The sequence below is a fragment of the Propithecus coquereli genome, unplaced genomic scaffold, assembly GCF_000956105.1.
Source record: "Propithecus coquereli isolate 6110/MARCELLA unplaced genomic scaffold, Pcoq_1.0 Scaffold63, whole genome shotgun sequence".
Taxonomy (NCBI): Eukaryota; Metazoa; Chordata; class Mammalia; order Primates; family Indriidae; genus Propithecus; species Propithecus coquereli.
The window spans coordinates 355,610-361,241 of NW_012152285.1; positions in this window are offsets into that span (position 1 = coordinate 355,610).

Below are 5,632 nucleotides of genomic sequence, written 5' to 3' on the forward strand. Positions count from 1 at the left end.
GTCTGTTATCCACCTTGAATTGATTTTTGTGAGAGGTGAGAGGTAGGGGTCTAGTTTCAGTCTTCTGCATGTAGCTATCCAGTTTTCCCAGCACCACTTAACAATCAATGGCATCATCAGGCAGGGCAGATATTGTTACAATAACATTTTCCATAGTATCTGAAGTTAACATTAAAAATAATGTAGTTAGGATTTTTTAGTGGCAAATTACAGATATTCATCTTAAAACAGCTCAAATAATTAACTTAAGGATGCTAAGATATTTTAGAAAACTCAAGGAGATGAATAAGACTGGGCCATAGCAACAAGCTAGAAACCAGAGCTCAGAACATCATCACGACTATTTTGCTGTCTTCTGTGTATGATCAACTCTAAATCTGCTTAGCCCCTCATCCATCTGTTTCCCCAGCTAACTGCAGACCAGCTGTTGTTGCTCTAAAAAAAATGTTACTCTTTGTCCTGGCCACCGATCTTGAAGCCCAAAATGGGCACATGTCAGTCCCTTTCTCCAAAATTTGGGAGGTGGGACTGAGAAAGAGAGAGCAATACATTTCTGAGCTGCCAGACTAACAAATGGAAATACAAGGTACCCATTCACATTTGAATTTTAGATAAGCAGCAACTAATTGTCAGCACCTACTTCTACTTAAAAAATGTTCATTATTCATAGGAAATTTAAACGTAATTAAGTGTCCTGTATTTTATCTAGCAACCTTATTATCCCTTGATGATCCTGTAACATGTAAAATGTAGGAGATTGTTAGCTACTAATGGAAATTCTATACAGAAGATGCTGTGGTTTTCATCTTTACATGACCTCTTTCCAGAATTTAAGGTGGTAACCAAGATTTCTCTCTTGAAACACTCTACTTTTTTTTTTTTAACAAAATTTCAATTAAACATAAGAAAGATTTTCTCTAAACAGTAAGCAGCTGTTTTAACTTTGGTGACCTACACATATAGATTTTTTTTAAAGAATAGAAAGGGTGAGGAGTATTTCTACATTGCCTAATTTCTGTAGATCTTTCCTCTTTCCAACTCAGCAAGAAAGCATGGAACCCCAGAAGTTGCTTGGAAAAATTCTTCAATAAATTTTAAATAATTTATTTTGAAAGCTCATCCCCTAATCATAAGTCAGAAAATCAGGATGATGACACTCATGAAAGGACAACTAGCTTAGCCTAGTTGGATAAATGCAAGTAGAACATAGTATAAACTGAAAATTTATTTTAAGATCTTAGCAAAGATTCTTTGCTTCACCAAAATTAAGCCAGGCTCCTGAACCTTCTGGTAGGCTCATCTGTGAACTTCCTTATAAATCCAGTTTTAGCAAGAACTCTGCTAAGTCAGTCTAGCAAGAACCCCTTCACCCTTAGTATCTGATCAATTTCCTCATCTTCCATCATCCCCCAGGTGATGGTGATATCTGAACCTCTTGGTCAGCCTTCAGCAACTATTTTGTTCGGTCAGTTTAGCCAGAATCCCCTTATCCCTGATGTTTCCTCTTAGTAATTTTTTATCCACTGATCCCTCCCTTACACACACCCTGTTCCTTGGCTATAGATTGCCACTTGCTCATGCTGTATCTCGATGTGAATTCTAATGTATAAATTTATATTCACTCATATGATAAACATTTATTCAACACAAACATGAAAAATACCTAACAGGAATGAAATTGGTCTCATTTTTTATTGAGTTATTAGCTTTTCCCTGAGTGCCTTGCAAAAAATCCTGAAAATATACATTAGCTAAAAGTAAATCTAGAATTATCCAATGATAATGAAAGAAAATGTAAAGGTTAAAATAATTTCTACAGGCTTTTCCTCACAAAGTTCCAAGTTTGTTCATTAAAAGTATAACTGAGATAATCCATACAAAAATATCCCGTGTTGCCATTTAGGAAATTATTGCTTCTATATATCAAATGTTGGTGTTATTTATAATCTAATTTTTACATAATTAACAACTTGGAGAAATTTAAAAATATATAAAACACTTGCCTAAAATTCATTAATTTGTAAAGCTTAGGGCATAGTATTGACCATTTTCAGAAGATTCCTCAATAAAAATATTATTTAATTAAATAGGCACAGAACTTTAAAAAAGTAAGGCATTTCAATCATTCACATAGCTAATGAGGTTTAGAAAAATGGGACAATTTGCTAACCAAAGGAAAATTTTATTCAGAAAACAAAAGCAAATTAATCCCTTTAGCCCTAGAAAAGCAGTTAACAATGATCTGAAAAATACTGGATCTATGAAATTGGTATTGTTGTCTCCAAAACATAATGATGTAGAACTAAAGTTTAATTTTGAAATGATTAAAAACATAAGAAGAATTTTCAACGACTGGCAAGTTAGTTACCCTAATTAGTTTAAGTACCTTTCTAATGAAACAGTAATCAAAGGATCTAGTCAAAGTACCTGCATGGATATACAATCAAGAATTTTAGATTTAGTTTCATAGTTTCTTTAAAAGAATTTTGTCATGCCCATGTTTCGATGGGAAACCTTGAGTAATTCACTTATGTCTTCAGTTTATTCATCTGTTATACAGAATGACAATTCATAAAAAATTAACTATGTTATGAGGCTCAAATACTCTGTAACAGGTTATTCATATCTTCATATTTCTTTCATATAAATCAGCACATTGCAGTGTCTATGCTGGCTGTGCTTTCCAGACTCCACTTCTATACCCCTGTGGGCTCAAAGCTTGACTCCATTTCTTTGCCTTCCCTGCATGGGAACATTGTCAAAATTAACGCCACTCTCAGGCCTGGCCTTTCAAAACCTACATGATTATCCATGATCTCTCTCCCCTCCTTTTTGGAGAGTCAAATGCTGACAACACAGTTGAGAACTCCAAGACCTTAGGAGGGGTTAGGGTCACTAGACAGAAAGAATATCAGTTCCTGTGTGAATGGATGAAGTATATCCCCTGCAAACCCATGTTCTAGAAATAAAATTACATTGTGTCCAGTGACGGAGATGTGAAGGTTGTGACAACAACTGGCCAATGTGATTAATATATTGCAAAGAACCCAAAACTATGAAACTACTAGAAGAAAACAGGGGAAATGCTTCACATATTGGGCTAAACAATCACTTTTTAAATGAAATCTCAAAAGCAGAGGCAATGAAAACAAAAAGACAAATGGAATTACATCAAACTAAACATATTTTGCATGACAAAGGAAACTATTAACAAAATGAAGAGACAAACTATAAAATGAAAGAAAATATTAACAAACTATAAATCTGACCAGGTGTTAATACCCAGAATATATGAGGAACTTCACTCAATAGGAAATAAATAAATAAATAAATAACCTGTTTAAAAATAGGCAAAAGACCATAATAAACATTTCTCAACAGAAGACATACAAATACCCACCAGATCTATGAAAAAAAAAAGTTCAACATCACTCATCATCAGGGAAATGCAAATCAAAACCACAATTAGATACCACCTTACTCCAGTTAGAGTGGCTATTACCAAAACGACAAAAAGAAAACAAGTATTGGCAAGGATGTGCAGGGAAAGGAACACTTACACATTGTTGGTGGGATTGCAAACTAGTATAGCCATTATGGGAAACAGCAAAGTAAATTCCTCAAAAAATTAAAAATAGAACTACCATATGATCCAGTCATCACATTACCGGATATATATCCAAAGGAAATGAAATCAGTGTGTCCAAGAAATATCTGCACTTCCATGTTTATTATAGAACTATTCCCAATAGCCAAGATATGAAATCAATGTAAGTGTTCAATAATGGATGAATGAAGAAAAAAATGTGGTACATATACACAATGGAATACTATTTGGCCATAAAAAAGAACAGAATCTTGTCATTTGCAATAACAAATAAACCTAGAGGACATCATGTTAAGTGAAATAAGCTAGACACAGAAACACAAGTACCACATAATCTCATTCATATATGGAATATTTAAAAAAAAAAGTTGGTATTATAGAAGTAGAGAGTAGAACATTGGTTATCAGAGAATGGGGAGGGAAAGGAGGGAGGATGAAGAGAGGTTGGCCAATATGCACAAAGTTGCAATTAGATAGAAGGAATAAATTCTTGTGTTCTATTGCACAATAGGATAGCTATGGTTAACGATAAAATATTGAATATCACAAAATAGCTAGAAGAGAGGCTTTTGAATAATCTCCCCACAAAGAAATGATAAATGCATGAGGTGATGGATATACTAACTACCCTGATTGGATCATTATAAAACATAGATATGAATCAAAAAATTAAATCATACCCCATAAATATTTACAATTGCTATGTGTCAGTTAAATAAATAAAAATACATAAGCAAAAAATTATTCTCAGATTCATTTGATTTTCAAGCAAATGTGTATAATAGACTCTACTACTATATAAGGAAAGATGGTTATAAGCACAGACTCAACTGCCATAGAGTCATTAATATCACTGTTGTGCACTGATATCTTATAAAATAGTGTAATATGATACAATGATATAATAATGACTAAAGTTTAATGAACATAGATTATATGCCAAGAACTCTTTCAAGTATCATGTGATTGATCTCAGTTAATATAATACATCAAACAGTATGAGAAAGAAATCATTATTTCTGTTTTACTGACAGGAAATTGAGGCTCAAGGAGGTTAAATAATTATGCCCATATTCATTTAGTAGAAAGTCTTGAACCAGGATTGCCTAACAACCAAGCCCATAGAGTTTACCGCTTCACTAAACTATAGCATGAAGAGACCTGGAATGACAGCCACTGGGAATCCAAACTCAGCTTCAAAACTAATATTAACTGTATGATTCTGAAGCAAATTATCTCACTTATCTGTGCCTCAAAATTCTAGTGTCCCTCCCTGTTTTAATTTTTTTCTAATTCTTATCCATGATCAAAAAGTTTAAAATTGCTGAGAGACTAACAGTCTTCTGAATCACCTTTGTTCATGTTTATGTGTTTATCTCCTGAAATAGAGGTCATTTAAAAAAATTCTAACCTTGTGATATTAAGATGAAAAGTGTAAGGCAGGTGTCAATCTATGTCTGGATATTTTTCTATTCAGAATACCACTGTGATATGCTCTCCATACATATGTGTGTGTGTGTGTGTGTGTGTGTGTAGAACAAAATTTTTTCCCATCAATGAATATGTAGGTTGTTTTCATATCTTAGCTATTGTGAGTAATGCTGCAATGAACACAGTGGGAGGTGCAAATACCTATTTGAAATACTGATTTCATCACCTTTGGATATTTACCCAGAAGTGGGATTGTTGGATTCTGTGGTATTTGTATGTCTTAAATTTTTTTTAAATGTCTATATACGTTTACATTTCTGTCAACAGTTTATAAGGGTTCCTTTTTCTCCATACCCTTGCCAGCACTTATTGCTTCTCTTTTATATAATAACCATCTTAACAGGTGTGAGGTGATATCTTATGGTGGTTTTGATTTGCATTTCCCTGATGATCAGTAATATTGAACACTTTTTCATGTGCCTGTTAGCCATTTGTATGTTTTTTTAAGAAAAATGTCTACTCAGATGCTTTGCCCTTTTCAAATTGTTTTTTTTTTTTTTTTGCTATTAAGTTGTATGAATTCTTATATGTTTT